At 42.0% G+C, this 24,326-nt stretch overlaps 2 protein-coding genes across 2 annotated transcripts in view; one reads left to right on the top strand and one right to left on the bottom strand.

Moving 5' to 3' along the window:
* The window catches only part of LOC119912609, a 390,500-nt gene that overhangs the window by 54,554 nt on the left and 311,620 nt on the right, over positions 1 to 24,326 (top strand). The gene's annotated exons all lie outside the window — the stretch shown is intronic.
* LOC119912627 (coxsackievirus and adenovirus receptor homolog) overlaps positions 1 to 24,326 on the bottom strand; it is a gene marked incomplete in the record, with an annotated part of 333,023 nt that overhangs the window by 146,357 nt on the left and 162,340 nt on the right.

Below are 24,326 nucleotides of genomic sequence, written 5' to 3'. Positions count from 1 at the left end.
TCCTCTGGTTTCATTTGTTGCTGTAAAATGTTCACGCCCTGTGCCCGCTCTGATTGGTGAGCAGATCTGTCGCACAAGGACGACAACAGAATGAACCTGTAGCTGCACCTGCTGTTTATCTCCGTAATGTATCGTCATGGAGATAAATGCTTCTGGATGTAGTTAGCAGGCTACATCGTTAGCTGCTCGATGATTCACAGGGACCTCTCCCACCTGCAGATTAGTTCACAGCGAGGACTTTGAGCGCCATCATGGAGTTCAAAACGTCAGTAAACCGTCCAAATGTTGATGTCGTCTGTCTGATTTGTGCCACGGTCTGTTCACATGTGTTCTTCCTTACATAAGGGAAACAGGCTGAGGTGTTTGACGCTCAGATGGAGCGCAGAGTGGAGACGCTGTCAGCTGTGCAGAGCGCCCAGATTAACCTGTGATACAGCTTCGTACCATCATCACCTTTATATTCAAACGGCCCGTCCACAGGGCGTCAGGTCCTGGCAGCAACTTTCGTTATACACACAGCTGCTGTTAACTTCATACTCCTGACACACTATTTGAAAGCTAAAATCCTCGAGATTCGACCAATGCAAAACATTTCAAGATGATACGATCACCACAGCGGGTCCAATCAGCGCCTCTGTCAGACCAACCAGTCCAATCAAAATTGACGTGACTCACCTATGAAGCCTCACAGTAACTTAATCCACCGATCGATTTTGTTATGTTGTCAAAGGTCCAGATGATCCAATCCAGTAAAAATATTTAGTCCAAAACACATTATTCCATCAGTAAATCCCCAGGGACGGCTGCCACATCGTTTCATATCTGCCGGCAGACGTGGCTCGTATGTCATTATAACTCTGATTTGAATGTAAACAACTACAATAGCTTGTATTCAAATTAGCCGCTGAACTCTGACCTTTCGAGTGACACCAAATCTGCCCCAATAGGAGCTCACATGTCCGTCTCACAGCCTACAACAGCCAACGAGAGCCCGCGCTGTAAGGAAGGGCCAGGTAGGCCGAGCCAGTTGAAAGCAACTGTGTCGATGACTGCCACTTTGTGTAGCCGATAAAATTCTGAAAATAACGATATCCAGCTTTAAGTAGGAAAAACACATCTGCGTCGAGCTACGGCGTGATGCAGCAGCAGCCAAGAGGCGGTGCGGTTTTAGAAACAATACACTAAGACATACACTTAGAAAAACCTGTGTAAAATAGTCATTTTTCATGGTATTGGTATGAAATTTAAATCCGGGCTAGGTAAGGCTTCATGCTGTGGCCCTACAGTGTTTTCCAGCTATAGTTGTCTGCATGCATGTGTTAGCAAGCATTTTCAAGCAGAAATGAAAAATATATTAGTTTTAATGTGTTTAAACTTACATTAAATCAATTCCAGTAGCACTTACAATCATTCTCTTTTGGGTTCGACACTCCAGAGTGTTTTCTTTCAGATAAGCCCAAAACCACGGAGCATATACTCCAAATGGTTCAAGAACTACATTCAATTTACTTTGGATATGCCTTGAATAGGAGTTTTGCATGTATTTTACAGTAATGTTAAGAGGGTAATAGGTGACACCACCGATTTCATATATTCCGCTTCACATTGTCCTCTACTATCACTGGTACATATATTATAAAGTTTTACTGTACAAACTATGAGATATTGCACTCTAAAAATGCATCCAACAGCAAAATGTAAGCAGATAACATTTTCTTGACCTTTGACCAAAACAATTCCTTAATAGGTGACGTCACCACTGACATATCATCTCCTTCCTAATGTCGTCTACTATTATTGGTACATAAATCTAACATTTACTGTACCAACTTGGAGAAATTAAAGTCTAAAAAACCCTCCAATAGAAAAAATTAAAATTACAGGTAACATTTCTGTGACCTTTGACCAGGACAGTTCCTTAATAGGTGACATCATCGATTTCATGTTTTTTTTTCCTATTGTCACCTAATATTATTGGTACAGATATCCTAACATTTTACTGTACCAACTTGTACTGTACAAACCCCTCAAAGCTAACAGAACTGTAAACTTTAAATTATTTTGTGGTAGAGTTCAATATCTCATAGTTGGTACAGTAAAACCTTATATAATATTTGTACCAGTGATAATAGAGGACACTAGAAAGGAGATGATATGACAACTGGCAGGTCACCTATTAAGAATTGTTATGATCAAAGGTCAAAGTTCACAGAAATTATAACTTTTAATTAATTTTTTGCTGTTGGAGGGATTTTTAGAGTGCAATATCTCATAGTTGGTGCAGTAAAACCTTATAATATTTGTACCAGTGATAGTAGAGGACACTTGGAAGGAGACGATGTCACCTATTAAGGAATTGTTTTGGTAAAAGGTCAAAGTTCACAGAAGTGTGTCTTGTTTATTTTCGCTGATGAAGGGTTTTTAGAGGATCATTTCTCAAAGTTGGTACAGTAAAATGTTGATATGTACCAGTGATAGATGACACTAGGAAGTAGGAGATATGAAATAGGTGAAACGTTCTGGTGAAACGTCAAAGTTCACAGAAATGTTAACTGTTTATTTTGAATTGATGGAGATAATCAGAGTGCACTCTCTCATAGCTGGTAAAGTAAAATGTTATGATAGATGTACCAGTGATAGTAGAGGACACTAGGAAGGAGAAGCCATAATAAATTATACTCCAATAATCATTATTGTTATTAGTATATTATTATCTGTTGTATGTATTTGTGTTCATATAATCACTAAGAGCATCACAAAAAAAAACGCGTATGCATCTTTCAGGACCTTCGGCTAACTCGCGCCTCATCCTTACCGTAATAACACGGCTTTAGGCGCAACAGAAATCAGACGGCGGCTCAGGTTACCGCAGTGCTCTGAGCTCTATCTGGTTTTCCTCAGCGTTACCTCGTTAAGTCCACTTTATTAGCTTTGTTGGCTAACTGATAATGTATAATTGTCCATTCACTTTTCAAATGAATGTACTATATAGCTGCTACGCTACTTATTTAGCTAGCGTTACATGTTTAGCTAGCCTTACACACCCTGAAACAATCATATCAAGACTCCTCTGTGGATTCTTCAGCTTCCCAGAACCAGCAAACAGAATGTCGAGTAGACAATCCTGAGATTAGTCCACAGTTTGGTACGAACGGTAATTAAAGACTTCTGACTTTAGTTCGTCTGTAAAGCTAATGGTGCTTTCAGACCAACCGCGACGCTTTCCTCACTGCAAGTGTTCACACACAACGCGAGAAGGCGATTTTAACACGATAACATAAATAAACACAACTCGCCATTACTACAACGGTATGAACCCAAAGTAAACATTTTGCTGTGATTAAACAGCAATAAACGGATTAAACTGTGGCCTGTACTACAAAGCGAGGTAACTGGTAACTTCAGGAGTAACTTCGTGGCGTCGGGTGTAACTTCCCGGTTAACCTGCACTACGAAAGGTGGATAGGTGTTAACCGTGGTCTGTTACCATGGCAATTTACGCCGCATCTCCAAACTGCTCCGAGCAGGTTTTGTTCATGGTTAACTCGAGGTTACCCTGCACGGGAACTACCCACCACATCTGTACTCAGTGTTAATGATGAGAAGGAGGATATTAATACACACCACTTCATGAAACTTGTTTAGATTTCATCCTGATTTGTTCCAATGAAGTTCTGAAGCAGCATCACGTTCAGACGTTCAGCCCTGCAGCCTCTGGGATTTAGTTTCTTAGATGTAGCCCATCTGTAGTCTATAATTGAATTCTCCCAAGTGTTTTCACATATTTAGATTATTTTACGTGTCCAAAACAGTACGGAGCCAGGTCAGGGTTAATAATGAGAAAAAAATCCTAGATGAAAGTGTCAAATTTACAAGAAAAGTCTTAAATTAAATTCCCTGAAATTAATGTCACAAAAAATCTAAAATCACTCAGGTGTTTTCTTCTGAATACGCCCGATCCACGGCAAAGGATCTACGGTGCACGATAGTGATTGTGGGCTAAACTCATGAGTATTTCCTCACTGCTAAATCTGATGGCAAAGTTTAATATAACTTTCCAGTGCATGCATAATACACGACAGACGTGTGCGTGATGTTGCAGCCTTGCAGAGTGAAGTTTCTCTCATAAATGTGTCACTATAATGTCAGAGAATATTCAAGTTTTTTACTTGTAGATTAATCTCGGAAATGAAATTCTGTCTCGGATTATTCCCCCTCTCTGCTGGCTCCTTTTTTTCTGTTACAAAGGATCTTTTGTGCAGTTGTACCTTTACATCTTAATCATATTACACATAAAAGAAGAGTCCATAAAATACATAATAGAGATTTGAACTACAATAAGAACACTGAAGATAATTAGGCTACAAATTTACTCAAGCCTCCCTGGCTGTGTCGTCCGCCACGATGTTAGATTTAACCATTAACTTGTCTTTACATGGATCATTTCCTGACACTACCAACGTGCGTTCCTCTGGAGATATATGAGCATGCGCCGTTGCAAAAACTCTGCCTGCACGGCCGAACACGCCCCTTTGATTCGAACACGCCCCTTTCATGCAATGCGCCCCAACTCCATTTAAGTTAACATGGACTCAACTAACCAACATCTTATCCACCTTCGTAGTACCGTTTAACTCCAGTGTAGGCGGTCAGAGTTTGTCAACCCTGAGTTTGGCTGATAACCCCGAGTTAACTCTGAGTAGGTTAAACTCCCTTCGTAGCCACTGATGCCGAAATAACGACAACATGATGCAGATTTGTTAAACATATGAATTCATGCTTTGTCAGGTCTGTCAGCAAGACAGCAGAACAACAACTTCTATAATGTTTGTTTTCTGAATGGAGTTTGGATCGATCAGGGCTATGCTATGCTAACCTGTTCACAGTAAAGTACAACGATAGCTGGAATAAAGTTACAGACACATGTTTTCTGAGCTCACCAGGTAGTTCAACCGTCTCGCTTTCTTTTCTCCAAGTAATGTCCAGTTTTGTCTGTTTTTTATATAAATATGAAGTCGTAGTCCGACAGAGCTAACGACGCTAACAACAACACTGGAACCGGATGTGAAGCTAGCTGCTGAGAAGCTCCAGTGAAGATAAATCAACGTTGAAATCCCAAAAACTAAAGTAAAGTAAGTAAAACTAAAGTAAAAGCTAATTTAATAAAAGCAGTTTACTCCGAGCTCCTCCTTCGAGTAAACGCTGTCAGAGCAGAATTCGACCGACTACAGAGGTTTATTTGTCCAAAGGCTGCAGCGCTGCTCCCTGCTCCTCTTCTCCAAGTTTAGCAGCTCTCAGCCGGCCTGCAGATTTTCAATCCCCCGCTCTGCCCGGCCCTCTTCACACATCGCTCTGAAGCCTCGGTGACGTACGGACAATCTCAACAGTGATAGGCTATCGCGACTCAGCGTCATGCGAGTTCTTCAATATTCAACTCGAATTCCTTCGCGTTGCCTTCGTGTCGCTCGACAGGAAATCTCGTCTCTCCGCGTCTTTGCATTGACTTTGTATGTAAACTCACCGCCCCGAACGCTCGCTTCACTTTTGGTCAGAAAGCACCACAACACTTCCTCCCTCTACTCTGTTAATCACTCCGTTTACTCGCTACCCGATCACGCACTCTTCTTCTCCTGCTGCTGCTGCTGCTGCTTCTTCTTCTTCTTGGCGACCTCCAACCAGATGGAGCATTATCGCCACCTACTGTATCCTAGTTACATCTGCTTAAATCCTTGTGTTCAGTCCAGTTTGTTGTAGAAAAGATGAGATGTGTTTAAAGTAGTGGTGGGCCGTTATCGGCGTTAACGTGAGACTCTCTTATCAGGCGATAAAAAAAATATCTCTGTTAATCTATTCTCAAAGTTGGGTTGGGAGCTGGGTCTATAGGGGAGAGCCGGGACGATTGAACCGCGGGACGAATGAAACGCAGCGATTTGTCTGATATGCCAAACTACCTCAGCACATACAGTCCACAGAACTTAACAGTACAGGGAAAATCAGGTGGAGACGTCACACTTTCACAGAGTTATAGGAAAGAAGCTGTTTTCAGTCACAGAAAGTAAATTCACTCAAGCAATCTTTTTTTTTGAATGAGTTGTGTTTATTGTTCCGTGTGTCGTGGTCTGATCACATAAAAGATTAGTTAGTACTTTCACACATCCTGAAGTTTAGAAGCTAGTGAAGTTTAAACGTCAAGAGTCACTGTCGGGACGATTGAAACAGGTGTTTCATTCGTCCCAAACGCAGCCATTCTACTTTATTTAGATACGGCGGGAGGGGGACAGAGTCCACTAGGCTGCAGGCTGGACCACCAGGATGCTCACAGCCAAATAACAGGATCTTCACAGTAGAGCAGGAAAACAGGCTGCAGATGTAGGCCTACTACGCAAGCTATGATGACTTTCACCTTGATATTTTAGCGCAGATGTATACCTAGCCGAATTGCACTGTAGGGGGCGAGAACGAGTCTTCGAACCTGTGTGTATGCCTACTGTGAAATTACCACATCAAACGTGACGTGATGACATGGATGCTGCTATGAAGCCGCCAGGTTTGCTTCAAGGAAAATGTATTTTTAAGAAGCTTCCCAGTGGTTTTCTCAAGCAGTTTGTGATGCATTTTGGAAACAGGAGATGAGCCCCTGGTCTAATGCGCCACCTGGCTTGATAAACCCGTTCTCAAAGACTTTTAGTCATTATTTGGGTAGCACACATATCTGAATGCCTTTGGCAGAATTCAAATGAGCCATTTTAATCTAGATTAATTCCAAGATTACAGTGAGATTAATCTAGATTAAAAAATGTATCTATGCCCACCACTAGTTTAAACACCTTCTTTCAGGAATTATTTGAGAAAATAGTTTTAATGTGTACTTGTTTAATTCCTTCATGTTCCTTAAAGCCAGTCTTTGGTTTGAGTATTTAGTGCACACAAACAGCACATGCTGCACAGTTTCTGGTTGACTGCAGGCCTCACAAGTTCCAGATGGATGTTTTCCAAAAAGGTGCAGAGATGAATTGAACTTTGTGTGACCCAGTCGAACTCTGTCCTCTCTCTGCTCTTCCCCAGTGACTTTTCCTCCCCCACTTTCTGCTCAATCTAAATGTCTTCCTTTATTTCCATTATCCCATAAACTCTGCCTCTGCATCTTAACTTTGCTCCGTACATTCGCTCTGATCTCTACTTTGCTAACTGGTACTGCCACCTCTACCGATTTACTTTCAACCCATGTTTAGCTAAAGTGTCTGACATCTCGCTCCCTTGGATGCCAATATGTGCTGGGACCCATAAAACCTGAACATCAACCCCCAGACTACTCACTCTGTATAAAGACAACAACATTTCAAACATAATGTCACGTGTGTCCTTCTGACTTTGTAAATTAGCCCAATAATTGGCCCTCAGCTGTTTCCTTCTTAGAATCAGTGGCATTTCTCCAACCTCCAGCTGAAGCGCTGATATTGGTGTTGACTTTACTGCTGCACAGCATGACCTCAATGATGGGCCTGAATTTTATCCAACCTTTTTAAAGATGTTCTAGCAGCTGATCCAGAAACAATACATCCATGTTCTAGGACTGATCTAACTAATGCAATATAAATATTTCTTAGCAAACACTGCCTGTTAAACATCTCATAATATTCAGGACTTTCTTACACTTATCTTCCACCTCATCAAAATGATTTTTCCACGTAAGCAATATATCAAACCACAACCGCAGGAATTTAAAGGTTTCCACTCTTTCTAACCTTTGATTGGACAATTTCAAACAAATATCTTCTTTGACTTCCTTTCTTTTAAAAAGATGGTTTGATTAAACTTAAATCTCCAATTCAAAGACCAATCTTCAACCACACTAACAGCTTCCTGAACTTTCTTTACAACATACTCCAGATTCCTCCCTCGTTTCCAAATTGGCCCATCATCAGCAGAAAGTGATTTCCCAATGTCTGGATGAACCTTCTTATAAACATCATTGATCATGATTGAAAACAGTAGCGGACTAATGACGCTCCCCTGAGCGCTGCCGTTTTCAACTAAAAATGTATCTGATGTAGAGTTCCCCACACAAACCTGAATGTAGCTACCAGATAAGAAACCTTTGATCCAGTTCTACATTTTACCTCCAATACCCATTTATCTCGCTGTATTAAAAGACCTCCTGCGCCTTCTCTATATCAAAGAAAACAGCTAGCACCCCCTCTTTATTAGCTTGAGCTTTCCTAACATCAGTTTCCAAACATATTAAAGGGTCCAGAGTACTACGCCCCCTTCTAAATCCACTCTGAAGTGCTGAAAGAAGCTCATTTCTTTCTAAGTAGTATGTTATTCTTTCTGGAATCATTTTCTCCATGGTTTTACACACATGTGAAGTTAAAGCTGTCGGTCTGTAATGATCAGGATCTGTAGGATCTTTCCCAGGTTTCTTAATCTGAATAATAATTGCTTCTTTCCACCCTACTGGAAGCTTCCCCTCCTCCCAAACCTTGTTCAATAACTCCAGTACTTTACCCAATGCAGAAGCATTTAAATGTTCTATCATAGTAAAGCTCATATTGTCTTTAGCAGGTGTCGTTCTTTTACTCTTACTCAGAGCCCTCCTCAGCTCAGGCACGGTAAAGGCCTCATCTAGAGGACTCTGATTAGAGTTTCTGTTCTCGAGTACCTCCGGGTATCTAGCTAATGTTTGCCGTCTTCTGATTTTACCTTCTTCTGTCAAATTATCTGAACTATGAATGTTTCTTGAATACAGATAACGTCAGGCTTTACATTTAACTGTTGCACATTTCTCTTAAATTCTTGTGCGTTTGCAATCAGGCTTCTGGCGTTCCACTGAAGGATAAGGAAACCCTTTATGAACTTAGTCACTAAACTGAGATGTTCCGTCATTCGGTGCTGACATTTCATGTAACATGTCTACAGTCATCTCCGTGATCCCCAAATAATCTTTTGCTGCCTCAACAATAGTCCTCAGCCTGGACCTTTTCTTTGTCTGCTGCAGCGCTACGTTCACTACCAAACCTATGAAAGCTACAAATGGAAACTTCTCCACTATCAGAGCATCGTCTTTAACTGCACACTTATGTGAACACTTTATGGCACTCGTGTTCTGCGTCTGTGGTAGTTTAGGGAAGTCCTTTGCTGAGAATCTGCTGTCACTATCAATGAGACTTGTTTTGCTGCTTCAGCGTATGATACTTTATTTTGTATCTCTGAATATCTTTTGCTCTTTTTTGAACTCCTCATCCCTGGTAAGCAGCACTATGTTCCCCCCACAGTTACAACATTTAGTTTTAGTGACTACTGCGCAGCGGCCATATTCATGTTCTCCAGCACACCCTTAGATTTACACTGATCTGCCACATGTCCGATTCTCTGACATTTAAAGCAACGTAACGGCTGAGGTACAAACTCCCTCACATTAAAGCTCATGCAGCCAATCATTACTTTCTGAGGCACGTCTCCCTCAAACTGCAGTAGGACAGACTATCAACTAATTTCCCCTGATATCTAGTAGGAAGACGCTTCACTGCCGTGACTCTGTCTCCTTTCATTTCTTTCTTCATTTCTTCAATAGCAATATCTAATGGAACTCCACTGATCGCTCCTCTAACCTTACGATTAGCCCCAGGAACGGGACTTTTAATTTGAACTTCATTCAAGGTCTTCATCTTCAGTATCTGTTGAACTCTACTGACTGCTTCAATCAACATCTTCCCTTTACTCAGAAATCTTGCTTGTCTAATGTGTCCGATCTCTTTGGAAGTTTCACTGGATGTAGTTTACTACCAGAAACTTCTCTGAACTCCATCTCCACTTTCCTCTCTCCCGTCCCGTTTGTTTTCCTCTCTTTTTTCAGTTGGTTCTGTTGTTCCGACTCACTGTGACTGGACACGGAGTTCTTCCTTCTTGGTCTCTTCCATGTTACCTCCTGCCGTTCTCCTCGCTCACCATCCCGTTCACTCGCCATACTCTCAACATTTTCAAACATTTCCACTCCCGGGCTCAAAGACGCCATCCTCCTTCTGCCGCTCTCCTCCTTTCCTGACCTTGATTTCCCATCATGCACTCCTCCAACCAATGACAGCCCACTATTAGACTCCAGCTCAATTAGCACAGTTTTACCAGTTGAACATAAAAATGCTGTTTTTAACTCAACATTATCGTGTTAGAGTTATTTATCATACAACATATAACAGTTTTTAATAAAATACATCTCCATGTTTTTACCTTGTTCATCAACATGAAATGACTTTTAATCTCAGATTAACTTCTAATGAACTCTTTTAGACTCTACTGTTTATACTGGGTTACGCTCCAGTTAAGGTTAATGATAATATTATAATCATACCGCTATCATAAAGTGAGACTGTCACCTGCTGCTGCTGATCGCTCAGAGTCCAACAGCGCAGCAGAAGCTATTTGACATTGTTTATGTAGCTAGCATAGTTTACTGATGCAGCTGCAGCTTCGGCTAACTGTCCTAATGGCTGACTAGCTGATGTTATTTTGTCAGCCTGGCGTTGGCCCTCACTGCTGTGGGTAACCTAGGTCCCTATGTATCATTATAAAATATTAAGGTGGCTTCCCTTGATACAGATGCAGCTGTATGATAAGGCCTATTATTCACCACCTGTAGCATGTTGCTAATATGAACACTTGTGTATTAAGTAAATCCATGCCGTGCATTCATTTAACAAACAGAATATTTCCCAGTCAGTTATTGTTGAAACAGTTTTGGCATTAATAATGTAATGATATCTACAGTGGGGAGAACAATATTTGATACACTGCTGATTTTGCAGGTTTTCCTACTTCCAAAGCATGTAGAGGTCTGTTATTTTTATCATAGCTACACTTCAACTGTGAGAGACGCAATCTAAAACAAAAATCCAGAAAATCACATTGTATGATTTTTAAATGATTCATTTGCATTTATTGCATGACATAATATGATAAAAATGACAGACCTCCACATGCTTTGTAAGTAGGAACATCAGCAGCGTATCAAATACGTTTGCACTGTACTTAGAATAACTGTGTAAGTAGTAAAACAATAGAAACACACACAGGGCAGTAAAAGTGTGTTTTAAGTTTCGAAACATTTTGAGTCCCCCTCTCTTGCCTCACAGTGGTTTGGTCCTCTGCCTGCTTTCCCTCTCAGGAGTCCGGTGGCAGAAAACCAGTTTGATCCTTCAGTAGTTGTGAAACTGCAGTAATGTTAAGCAGACTGGCAGGGCTGTTTTATTCACTTTAAACATCAGATGAACTCATTCTTTAGTCTTTAATACAGATGATGCTGAGTCATTAAGAAATTAATCCTGACAACTGATCATTTTTCCATGAGCCCACGATGTTATAACATCACCTAGCTTGTTTAACAGCTTGTTGGACTGTAAGTCACCTTCTACAGCTAGAGATGTGCAGATTGATCAGCTGGGGACTGAAACAGGCCATTTTGTTTTCGCTTCCCTGACCAGTAACTGGGGCCGAGCAGCTGCACTGTGTCGTGTTTCATGTGTTTGCACAGACAGTAACCTCATGTCACAGCCACACACAAAGTTCTTCACTAGAGTGAAGGAGACGCAACGCTCACTATTTAGGCTACAGCACTGACCTTTGACCTGCAGCAGGACTTGTTTCTTCATCAGGATGTCTCTCTCCCTGCTGTAGACGGTGCAGGTGTAGGTTTCTGTGTCTGTGGGGTGTTTCAGGGTCAGACTGAGGTCTCCAGGTCTCTGCAGGTTTCTCTTCATCTCTGTTCGGTCTCTGTAAAAACTGTGCTGTTCTTCAGGCTGGTCAGAGCCGTTCTTATATACGTGGACATTCTCGTAATTTTCGTCCCTCCACACCACTCTGACGTCTTCAGGCAGGTGAGCTGTGGTTTTGCAGGGCAGCAGGACAGACTCCACCTCTGAATCCACCTCCAACTTGTAGACTGAGAGGACAACAAAGCACAACATCAGCTGTACAGACAGCAGCAGGGACTTTTGACTAAGACCAGCAGGAGACTGCACATTAACACTGTGCTTAAGTCCCTTCATTGGCTTCTGATTGGTTTGACTTTTTAAAAATTTTAATCATTACTCAAAGAGCCTTGACAAGCTCCCTGTTACATCCAGGATGTAATTCATGCACACACCTCTGGTCGCGCTTGATGCAGATTAATATCAGCGGGTTCAGTGTAAAAGCAAAGAGCTCTCTCAAGACTTTCACAGCCTTATTGTTGCAGAACATACTAAACTTCCACTAAATGACCAGCTGGTTCTCACAAGGTTTCTGACAGAGTGAAAAGAATTATCAGAAGAGTTGTCCAAGAGCCAAGCACCTGTAATGGGAATTCAAAACATATTGCAGGTGACCCTGGACTCAGGGAGACGAATCTGTGATGGGGCACTGAATCTGTGTAAACGTAACAGTCAAAATATCTCTGTTCTCGGCTTTGGTGGCTCTGCTCCCGGGGGTTCTGGAGCGAGTCCGCCAGGACGGCGTCAGCCTACTACTAGTAGCCCCGTTTTGGCCGGCACAAGTGTGGTTCTCGGATTTAATATCGCTCCTCGAGGGCCGGCCCTGGCAGGTCCCTCTAAGGAAAGACCTGCTGTCCCAGGCGGAGGGCCAGATCTTTCACCCACACCCCGCCCTGTGGCAGCTCTGGTTCTGGCCCCTGAGGGGGCGCAGTTCTTAGAGGCGGGTCTGACGACAGGAGCAGTCGAAACGCTGCTCAGCTCCAGAGCCCCGTCCACGAGAAGGATGTACGGCCTAAAGTGGAATGTGTTCACCACCTGGTGCAGAGAACGGGCGGTGGACATGTGGCTGCCATTGCAGCATTCCACGCCCCTCTGAGTGATGGGCCCTCGTTCCAGGGTTCCCACCTGGGACCTGGCAGTGGTTCTTGAAGCGCTGGCTGAGGCCCCCTTCGAACCCCTGGAGTCGGCTGAGGCCAAGCACCTGACCCTTAAAATGACCTTTCTCCTCGCTATCACCTCTCTGAGGAGTGTGGGGGATCTCCAGGCACTTTCGGTGTCTCCCCCATGCCTGGAGTTTGCCCGGGGAGGGTCAGGGCCATCCTGCACCCTTGTCCAGGTTATGTCCCTAAGGTTCCGGCCAGACTGGCAGGGTCCACGGTGCTGCAGGCGTTTCATCCCCCACCTCATGTGACGGCGGAGGACGGGAGACTTCATCTGCTCTGCCCGGTCAGAGCACTGAGTATTTACACTCTGAGGTTCTCCCGGTGGAGGAAAGCAGACCAGTTGCTGGTGTGTTTCAGGTCCCCCAAGGCTGGGCTCCCCGCTCCTAAACACACGATCAGCAACTGGATTGTTCAGACTATTTCCCTGGCCTATCAGGTGCGCGAATTGCCTTCACCTATGGCCGTAAGGGCGCACTTAACTCGAGGCATGGCGGCTTCTAGGGCCGTCCTCGCAGGGGCGTCACTCCAGGATTTGTGTGATGCGGCTGGCTGGGCCACCCCTCACACTTTTATCCGGTTTTACAGTATGGACTTGCATTCTGCACCCGGCACCCGTGCGCTCTCCTCCTAGTCGTGCCATCAGGTTCTGCACGCTGGGGGCAGGCGGGGTTTCGGTGCGGCCTAAGTGGGTATCTCATTCCCATAGTGTCGTCACCGATGCAGTTCGAGTTCCCTCGAAGGGGAACGTCTCGGGTTACGTATGTAACCCTTGTTCCCCGAGAAGGGGAACAAGACACTGCGTCGGTCCACCACACCTCACCCTGCCTGGAGTGCCTTGCTTCATAGAAAGGGGCTAATGTGTCTTATGTGCCGGCGTGCTTATATACCCCCTCCGGTTACGCCGTCACACACTACCGTTCTAGGAACACCAATAGGATTGGAGTAGTTTCATTCATAGTTCAGCCCTGCCACACCCAGGGGCGTTCCCATAGTGTCGTCACCCACACAGTGTCTCGTTCCCCCTCTCGGGGAACAAGGGTTACATACGTAACCCGAGACGTTTCTCCATACAGGAGGCGTCTTGAAGCTCATTACCAACAAAGGCTTTTGTACAAAGTATTAACTATATATATTTCAGTAAGCGTCTTTAATACTTTTTCCCTGTGTCATTTCACATTATTACATGTAACTTAATTTCTTTTCTTTTGTTGCATGGATTTCTTGGGTTGTTACAACATCTGGTGAAAAATTCATATCAATAGCACCTTTAGAAACATGTTATCTGAGAAAAATGTTTTACTTATTTTACCATCTGTATAAATACAGTTTATTTACTTACTTACAGTGTTCCATCTAACAGTCTCTACAATCAACAGCACAACTGACTGTTTATTAAATCACTGAGTATTACTGTCAGATGGACTCAATCAAATCTTTATTAAAGTTAGATTAAATAAATGTCTGTTCAGTCACTATCTATCGTCTAATGAGGTAACTGGTCCACTGGCCACTGACTGAGTGCTTCTGACTGTCATGCAAATCCCAGCTGTGTGAGTCCCACAACAAGTGTTGGGCGCTCTTTTGTTTGAGCATTGCTTGTTTGTTTACTTTGCATTATTGTAAAGCATATATGTGCTGAACTCCTTTTGTTCTTTAGTGTTTTTTGAGCAGAGTGACTGTCCTTGGACAAGACTTTTTTTTGTCAGTACCTATATAGCCTCTTTTTGTTGTGTTTTCTTGAGTCAACTCGTTTAATTAAACCTCTGACTTTAACCAGAATTCAGTTGTCCTTTACCACCTTCATTTCAATCCCAAATCACTTGTTACTGCCTTACCTTATCGAACTGGGTCATAACACTCACTGATCAAAGTACTGCAGTATTTAGATATCTGCAGTATTACCGAGTGAAAAACTGCAGTATTAAGTTGCTGCTAATGCAAAGTGAGCATTTCCTGCTGCTGTAGCTTCACCTTAAAAGCATCTAAGTGCTGAAACACCAGTAGACTTTTATTTTGAACTACACTGTAAAACAAATCCTAATTTAATGGAAAATAACTTTTTAAAATATTTTTACACTAGTTTCCCCGTTTTTGAAAAATGACATGCAGAACTTTGTAAAGTGACGGATGCTACCTTGTAAATTAACAATCCAACTATTAGTTTCCGTGAATTATCAATAATGACAAATTATTACATTTATTTCTCATTTTGTTATGGAAAAATTACTTTGTATAAATAATTATTTATACAGTTTGTATCTGTTTTTTAAAATTACATACAAATGTATGCAAGAAATGACGATAAGAATCTGTAAATAAATTTGTAGCTCATTACAACTTTTTAAGGTAAGTCTTATTAATTGTATATGTGTTCTTTTACACTGAAATACTTAAATGGGCCTTAAAAACTTAAGTGTGGAAATGTATATGGTATATACTGTACTCTGTGTATGTGTGTTTAAATTAACATATTCTGTCTTTTCAAACAAGTCATCTTTTATAGTTGCCATGCTGAAACGGTGTCTCACCATGTTGCTTTGAGCATGATTGGTTAGTCATTCAGGAAACTGGCCAACGACATCTGTGTGCGCCTCTCGCTGGTCAAGTTTGAAAATATAGAATTGGTTGGTTTAGGTGTGTTGCTGCTGCTCCGCACTGTTAGTAATGGCTGTCACCTGGATAATCTGCCTGCCAAATTCTTATCAGGATCAAATTTGAGTTGTGTAATGTCAATACAGATCAAAAGACAAGAATGGAAGAGGAAGGGTCACACGGGATCTGTTTGGTCAGATTGAACTCATGATGTCAGGTAAGTAAATATTTTCCCTGTAATTTTCTGTAACAACCTAATGTAAAATGGACTGTAACTAACATAGTTTAATACAGTGCATAGTGGATTAAATGATGCTTTAGGCAGATAAATGAATATTTTTTTTCATTGGGTTAACAAAGTTAGTTGAAATTCAAATTGTTTTTCTTTGTTTTTTTTACATATAATTTAGCTGTTAGTGCAAAACCTAACCCCAGAGGGCATATGGCTGTCTATCTTGACATTTTGTTAATTGCATTAGTTGTTACGAACTTGTCAGCCAATCAGAAAAGGTAGAGGGGCGGGATGTAAAGAAACCCTGTAGTGACTTCACAGGATAACACGTGACAGAGACCTGGCCAGCCGTTACACATAAGCAGCCTGAGAGTAACTTATGTCCATAAAGAGTTTTATCCACCGGGTAACGGACATATTGTAGAAGGTGAAAAGCTCTCTCTGTGTGTTTTGTAGTGTTTCATCAAGCTGTAGTGTGATGCTTAGCATCTATTTCAATGCAGTATCAGGACTTTACTGTGTGTTGCTAGTATGGAATTAGTGTTGTCAGCAAGTGTAAAGCTCAAACAAACTTGGCATGAGAAGTAAATGAACACTGCACTGAGTGAAGTGACTGAGCAAACTGTCATGTTCACTCATTAGCCAGAGAGGACCAGGTTAGCCTGTAACTCCAGTCATCGTCCCCTCGTCATGCATCGCCCAGTTCATCATTCTTCACTCACAGATGACAACTCAGGATTTGTGAGAAGGTAACCAATGCACATGCTATTTCATTTGGTAGATAGCACTAGCAAGGTACAGACCATTTAAATAGAGTTTGATTAGACATGGTAAAAAACCTACTTTCTAAAGAATTTTGTCAGTAAATCGTTTTGTGTCCTTTCTTTCCTTATTTTTCCCCAGATGCACCAAGGATCCAGCTGCAATTTGGAGTAGGATTGTTCTGTATCTGAGTTGCACTGTCACATCTGGCGAAGATTCATTGACCTTTTGTGGTATGTTTTGATTTTACTTATTAGTGTAATTGTTTGTCCACATGTTTTATCAGAACTTTAACCCAGGAGTCAGGAGAATATTGTGGAAAACAATATAAAACTGAAGTGGAAAATATAATCTAAAAAACAAAAGACAGACAAACAACAACCACCTCAACAGCACAATGTGTTGCTTTCTCCATCTGTTTCTAAGGTGAAATCTCACAGACAAGCTAGACACATTGAGAAGTGACACTTTTTCAATTCCTCCTGGAGGCTCTGAAGAACTGCTTGTGGATGATCGGTTAATATTGTTCATACAATTGTTATAGAATCAATGTACTTTATTTGTATTATTTCCAACCCCGCTTTTTTGAAACAGTGACAATAGATGTGTCAACTTATTTTGTATTTGTGAGGATTTTTTCTGTTGAGGATATTTCAAAGTAATCTTAAAGTTTATATTTTATCACAATATGAAGAATCTCTTTTACTGCAGTGGTGCAAGTGCAGTAGTTTAATATTAAATGTTTTTAGTTAAGGTTTGTACTGTAATTCTATAAAAACTGAAATGACTTGAAATGAAATGAGAAGCTGATTTTAAAATCTTGAACAATGACTTTTATTGAAGGTGTAAGTTCGTAATAATTCAGGAAAAATCTGTAAAATAACAGTCTTTTCTCTGTAAAACCTTTAATGAAAATATCTGTAAATTTATTGGTTTTACGCTTTAGGATATTTTATTTTTATTTCATCAAAAATGTATCTACAAAACAAGACAACGGCCATTTAGTAATTTTCTGCCAGCAGCTCAGTTTGAAATGTTGCAGGGAATAATGGAAGAGTCAGGAGCAGCCACAGTGAGATGTTAGATGAAAAGCTGCAGGCGACAGGCTGCACATCGAGCTAACCAGCTCCTCTCACTGGGCCCTGCTGTTCACAGACTAAAGAAATCTTCATCCCTTCAAAGTGACGAGAAGCTGCTGAGATTTTACTGAGAATCCACAAACAGCTGCTCAGACAAACCAGAGGTCAGGACAGAAACAGCCTTTTTTACTTCTATAGAGAATGTGAAGATGACGTTGCGCCGTGTTGCATCATGGGTACTCCGACATATTGAAAGGATTGTGCTCGATCCTGCTGTATTTCTGTATGAGCTGGAGGCTGTGTTTTGATTTTCTGTCATGATTCTAAAAAACGTTCAGGGAGGAAACTGGAGACTTTCAGCTTTCCTTCTTGGAAGAAACACGAAGGTTAACTAGAAGACGCACGTGTTGTGACGATATATGCTGCCCTACCGAAAAATGCTGTGTTCCCATATCCAATCCCATAAAGGTATAACACACAGTACAGGCCAACTCCCAGTATGACGACAACATCTGTTTTCAAGGGCAGCGTATTCTGATTAACTAATATCCCCGATCAAATAATGCTCCCACTACAGAATCATTTTATATTGCACCACTACTCACTCCATGTGTACTGTAAGGAGATGCATGTTGAAATACTACAACATCTTTATTTAAGATTTCAGGAGTAGCCTATTCAGATAGACTTAACTGTAATTGTATTGGATATTGCTCATGATCAGCCACTGTCTCAACGGCAAGGGTACACAGATTTATGGGCGTGGAAGTGGGTCACGCTTAATGGTCATGTGCATGCGCAGAACTGCTAAGTAGCACAACTCAATAGGTAGCACACATCGACAGAACACCTGTTCTGCAGCAACAACATTCCTGCATCAGGGATAGTTTGTTCTCTGCATTTCCAGTTTGAGTTCTCTGGTCTCTAACTTTGACTGCCTTTCAGTTTGGTTTTAGATTCAGTAATGTGAAGTTGCTGCATTTAATGAGTAGAAAAAGTTGAATACCATTGTCTACATTCTACATACTTTGTCATGTTCCCAGCTAACATTACTGTCCTCAGGGACTTGTGGATTTATGGCTCCATTAACAGATAATGTTCTAATTGCACCCCTGTCAAAACGACGCCGGCGATTATACTATTTCTTAATTTTATTACAGATCAAAACAGTCAAATTTCCTACATTTAAAATTAATAAGTAGCTAAACTGTAGAAAACGCTCATCCGTGCACTCTCCGCCTGGACCCCCCACCGACTAAACTATTCCTGGATTGTGCTCTGGACCTGCTGGATCAGACTCTCTCACTCTGGACTCTCAGCAACGGTTCAGCATGCATCTATTTCCACTCGGTCTCAATACCTCTGCCTGCAATAAATATTCCTCTTTTATCTAACTCCTCCCTTTCTTAGTCCTGCACTTGGGTCTGCTAGCCGCCATAACAAAGTTATGTTATAGATTTGGTAATAATCACTTAGTTAGCCTAGCTATGAGAATAAATAACGGAGCGCCCTCTCTTTCTATCTCTCTCTCACACACAGACAGACTTACGCACCCATGCCGCTGTTATCTCTCCCAATCCGATCCTCCCTCTCTCAGCAGAACTTCTTGGGTATTTATCCTTCTTCTGCTGTTCTGTTCTATCAATGAAATTAATGCTGTAGCTTGTGAAATGAAGTCTGCATGGTGGTGCAGTGGTTAGGTTCCAAACTTCTCCCTTTTAGGTCTTTTAGGTCATTTTCGTCGTTATAGTCTGGACGGGAGGTGCAAACTTAGCAGAAGGTCTCCGTTTTAATTCGAAAACGCAGTAGTGTGGACGGGGCCTAAGTGTCTTGCTCAGGGACATAACTGTGGATGGGTCACAGTGGGGGATTGAACCCGGGTCTCTCACACCGAAGTCATAGTCTTATTTATTGTGCCATTCGCTGTTAGTTACTATGAAGTTTCGAAGCTCAAAAAATTAAATTCGGGCTAGCCCTAATATTAAGAACTTGAGAAGAGCGGCTGTTGTGTTTGTGGAGAATGGAAAACTTTGTTTCTCTGTGACTTCAGTATCACTGAAACACATGTGGGACTATTTTCTACATCTACAGGTTCCACTGTCACAAGTGTTCAGCTGTTTTGCTCCAATAATAACTTTATATGCTGGAAGTGTAGCAGTAGTGACATACCTGACATGAAATAGTGCCGGAAATGTACCAGAAGACCCCCAGCAACAAGAACAACAACCAGGAGAACCAGGAGAACCAGGAGAACTTTGGCCCAGGATGGAAATCGTTCTGTGGGAACCAGAAACATAAAGAACATGACCTCTGACCTCTGACCTGTAGCTACAGCAGCTGTTAGGGTTTGTTGCTGACCTTTGACCTGCAGCTGGATCTCTGTCACTTTCCGTTGTCCTCCTAACGCTCTGACGGTGCAGGTGTAGCTGCCGCTGTCAGAGAGCTGGAGTTTTGTCAGGTTGAGGCTGAGGTCTCCAGTTTCCAGAGCGTCAGTCATCATGGATGTTCGGCCGCTGTAAAGCTCGTTTTGGTATCTAAGTTCATCACCTTCCTGCTGACGCTGGTGGACAGTTGGAGGATTGAGATCGTAGCGGATCCACACCACTGTGGGGTCTTTCAGGTCCAATGGGGGGAACTGACAAGGCAGCAGGACAAACTCCTCCCCTTCATACAGCTCCACAGATAAGGCATGTTGGGAACCTGTGAGGTCACACAGACAGAGAGGTTCAATCACAGCATCACTGACCTCTGACCTATATCTACAGCAGGTGTTAGTGTGTTGCTGACCTTTGACCTTCAACTGTATGTTTCTCACTCTCCGTTGTCTCTTTTGTCCTCCTAACTCTCTGACAGTGCAGGTGTAGCTGCCGCTGTCAGAGAGCTGGAGTTTTGTCAGAGTGAGGCTGAGGTCTCCAGTTTCCAGAGCGTCAGTCATCATGGATGTTCGGCCGCTGTAAAGCTTGTTTTGGTATGAAAGTTCATCACCTTCCTGCTGACGCTGGTGGACGGTTGGAGGATTGAGATCGTAGCGGCTCCACACCACTGTGGGGTTGTCCATGTCAAAAGTCTGATACCCACAGGGCAGCAGGACAAACTCCTCCCCCTCAAACAGCTCCACAGCTAAGGCATGGTGGGAAACTGTGAGGTCACACAGACAGAGAGGTTGAGTCATATTTCATGTCTTATCCTATGGGGGTAAATCAATCACATTCGCAATTATTAATTTTATTTATCCCAAAGCAACTTCACACTTCAGAGGTCGCACGCCTCTGGAGCAACTAGGGGTTAAGCGTCTTGCTCAGGTACACAATGGTCGATGGGTCACAGTGGGAATTGAACCCGGGTCTCTCACAACAAAGGTGTCTTATAAACTGTGCCGTCACCACCACCATGTCAATCTAATTCAATGAAAATGTAGAGTCACACATAGATTAAAATTTGCTAAATACAAATTACAATCTACAATTATATTCAAAATCCACAAACAAACTCTTCATGATCCACAAATAGGAATCATCAACTTGTGTATGTAACAAAACCAATTTTTTTTTACTGTTTCTGTTTTACCAATTTCTACTAACTCTTAATTTGCAATTTGCAAGATAACATGGACACACATTACATTACCTTACATTTATTCATTTAGCTGACGCTTTTATCCAAAGCTACTTATAATTGCTATACATGTCCGGGCGGCTGTGGCTCAGGAGATAGAGCGGGTTGGCCGTTAATCGGAAGGTCGGCGGTTCAATCGCGTGTCGAAGTGTCCTTGGGCAAGATACAGAACCCCGAATTGCCCTGGCGGCTATTCCGCCAGTGTATGAGTGAGTGTGAATGTTAGTTTCCGTTTGAGCACTTAGGCTCAGTGTATGAATGTGTGTGCAGATGTAGTGTAAAAGCGCTTTGAGTGGTCGAAAAGACTAGAAAGGCGCTATACAAGTACGGAGCATTTACATGTCAGACGTCGCACGTCGCACGAGCAATTAGGGGTTAAGTGTCTTGCTCAGGGACACAATGGTGGATGGGTCACAATGGGGGATTGAAGGCCACACATTATTATTATTATGTTATTCTCCATTTATATAAATGACCTCCCACTCGCTTGTCCTGATGTTTTTGTGCAGATGTATGCTATGCACACGGTAGGAATATCGCTCAGGTGGTTGAGAAGCTCACTAACTCCATGGATAGCATCACAGCTTGGTTGAAACACTCCTGCCTGCAGCTGAATACATCAAAAACAGTAGCAATGTTTTTTACTAAGTCCCACAAAAACTTCAGTGTTGAGCCAGATATTTTGTTTCAGGGGAAAAATTGCAGATCGTGTCAGAATACAAATATCTGGGAGTTTTAATTGATTCAAAGTTATCATTCTCATCACATGTAAAAGTGGTCTGTAATCGAATTAAATATAGTCTCAGTAACTTTAGACACATTCGCCATCAAATGTCCACACAGGCAGCAAAAATGTACATGCACTCTATGATTTTCTCACACATCACTTACTGTCTACCCATTTGGGCACAAGCTAGTATTACATCTTTGTAACCTCTGCAATCACTTTACAAACGAACTGTTAAAACTCTGGATAAGAAACCATGTATTTCTCATCACTGTCCAATATTACAAAATATAGATTGCTCAGTTGGGATAATATGGTTAAATACTCAAATCTATGTCTTATTTATAAAATTATTCATGGTTTATCTTCCCCTCCCCTCCAACAGTTTGTCAATACCCGAACAGCTGATTCCTGCAGGACCAGAGGTGCAGCTAGGGGAGATTGTATCATTCCCTTTAGGAAAAGTGTATTTGGTCATACTGCTTTTTCTGTTCTAGCTGCTGCTGAGTGGAACCTCACCCCCATAACTATCAGAAATATAAACACGTATAGTTCATTTAAGATTCAGTTAAGGAAATGGCTTATTGATCATCAGAGCTGTCAACATTAACCTATTACTACACATGCTCTGGACGCACACTGTTGACTTTTTTTTCCTTATGTGTGTCATGTTTTACGTGATGTTTGTCCGATTGTTGTTTTGATGTGTTTAGATTGTATATTCTAATATAATAGATATTTTACTAAATGTATCTTAATTTTTTAGTGCTATGTACTATGTAATCTTTTTTAGGGTGACTCTTAACATCTGTCTAGGGACTGCAGATGAAAAATAGCCTTTAGGCTAATTCTGGCATATTGACAGAAATGTTTATGAATATGCACTGTCCCTGTAATAAATAAATAAACAAACAAACAACAACATTTGGAGGTCTGTAGCTGCTGACTCCGCAGAAAGTTAGGGACTTTTTGGGTTGGTGTGCCTCAGCATCCGCTGACCCTGCTCTGTGATTTTATGAGGCCTACCATTTGTGGCAGAGTTTCAGTTGTTCCCATCACTTCCACTCTGTTATAATACCACTAACAGATTACCTGGAATATTTAGTAGTGAGGAAATTTCACGAATGGACTTGCACAGTTGGTAACCTATCACCGTACAACACTTGAATTCACTAAGCTCCTGAGAGCGACCCATTCGTTAACAAATGTTTCTAGAAGCAGTCTGCATGACTATGTGCTTGATTTTACACACCTTTGGCCATAGAAGTGATTGGAACACCGGAATTCAGTGATTCGAAGGGGTGTCCCAATACATTTGGCCTCTGGAGCAACTACGAGTTCAATGTCTTGCCCAGGGACACGTTGTATCCAGCGTTTTCTGGCATTTTATCACGTTTTCATGTTTTGTTGAGATGCTAATGTCAACACTGTTCCAGCTAGTATGCCTCTAGCTCATGTTGGAATTTTAAGGTCACGTAAACAGACTCTGTTATGACTGGAACAACCATTTGCCCCAAACTCAAGTAGGGTTTCCTACCTGTTGGAGCTGAGTGTCTCTGGTTTCACCAAGAACCATTGCAAGTTTCCCTCCTGACTAATCAAATACCTCTGGATTTCCTTGGAGAACACAGGCGGACGTGGATAGTGAAGTGAAGGAAAGAGGGTCTGTTTTTCAATACAGAATTTACCAAGTTTGGACTCCTGTACTTCAAAAATGGGACTTGGCAAGTCCGGCTTGGGAGTACGAACTTCCAGAAACGGAAGCACGCAGTCCGTCATTCAGTAATTGGAAAAGCAGTGGACTTGATGACAGCCGGACCCGTTAGTGGGCAGGACCTCACATCTCCGAAAAGTTTGTAGCAAATTTTCAAATCAGCTCTGTCTTTAGAAATCAACCACACATTTGGAGTTTAAACAACTATATTACCGCATAAAAAAATACTGCACTCTGTGACAGAATAACAGCAGTATTGTAACTTACAGTTGCTAGACTTCTCCTCAACCATTTCTGCTTGTTAGTGCAAAATGCATTCTGGGATACTTGGCTATCCGAAGTCCACACAAGTCACCACCCAATGCAGGCTCGGTATAACTGGCATAGCAAGAACACATTCAGATATTTGACTGAATCGTTGGGCAAGTAAGAGTTTGCAGCAGTGAGGTAATACTTTACTCTATTTTCTTACTCTTGATGTGCTATCACTTTGCACTTCACTGAGCATTCCACTAGAATCTGGCTGAGTGAGCTCAAACAACTGGGTGTGTTGTCCCTCCTTCTGAAACCAACCTTTTGTCTTGGTAATTTGGAGGGCGATCTCAGCCTTGGAAGGCTGGAAGGCTCAGTCTTAATGCAGACACCTGTATGCAATTAGACTCATACTACTTCCATGAAACCTATCACTGAAGCATCAG

This window comes from Micropterus salmoides, unplaced genomic scaffold (genome assembly GCF_014851395.1).
Source record: "Micropterus salmoides isolate LMB-PRFRI ecotype aquatic unplaced genomic scaffold, ASM1485139v1 Ms_hic_scaffold_2, whole genome shotgun sequence".
Taxonomy (NCBI): domain Eukaryota; kingdom Metazoa; phylum Chordata; class Actinopteri; order Centrarchiformes; family Centrarchidae; genus Micropterus; species Micropterus salmoides.
The sequence above is the reverse complement of the archived record's forward strand: the minus strand, read 5'-3'. Positions and strand labels throughout refer to the sequence as shown.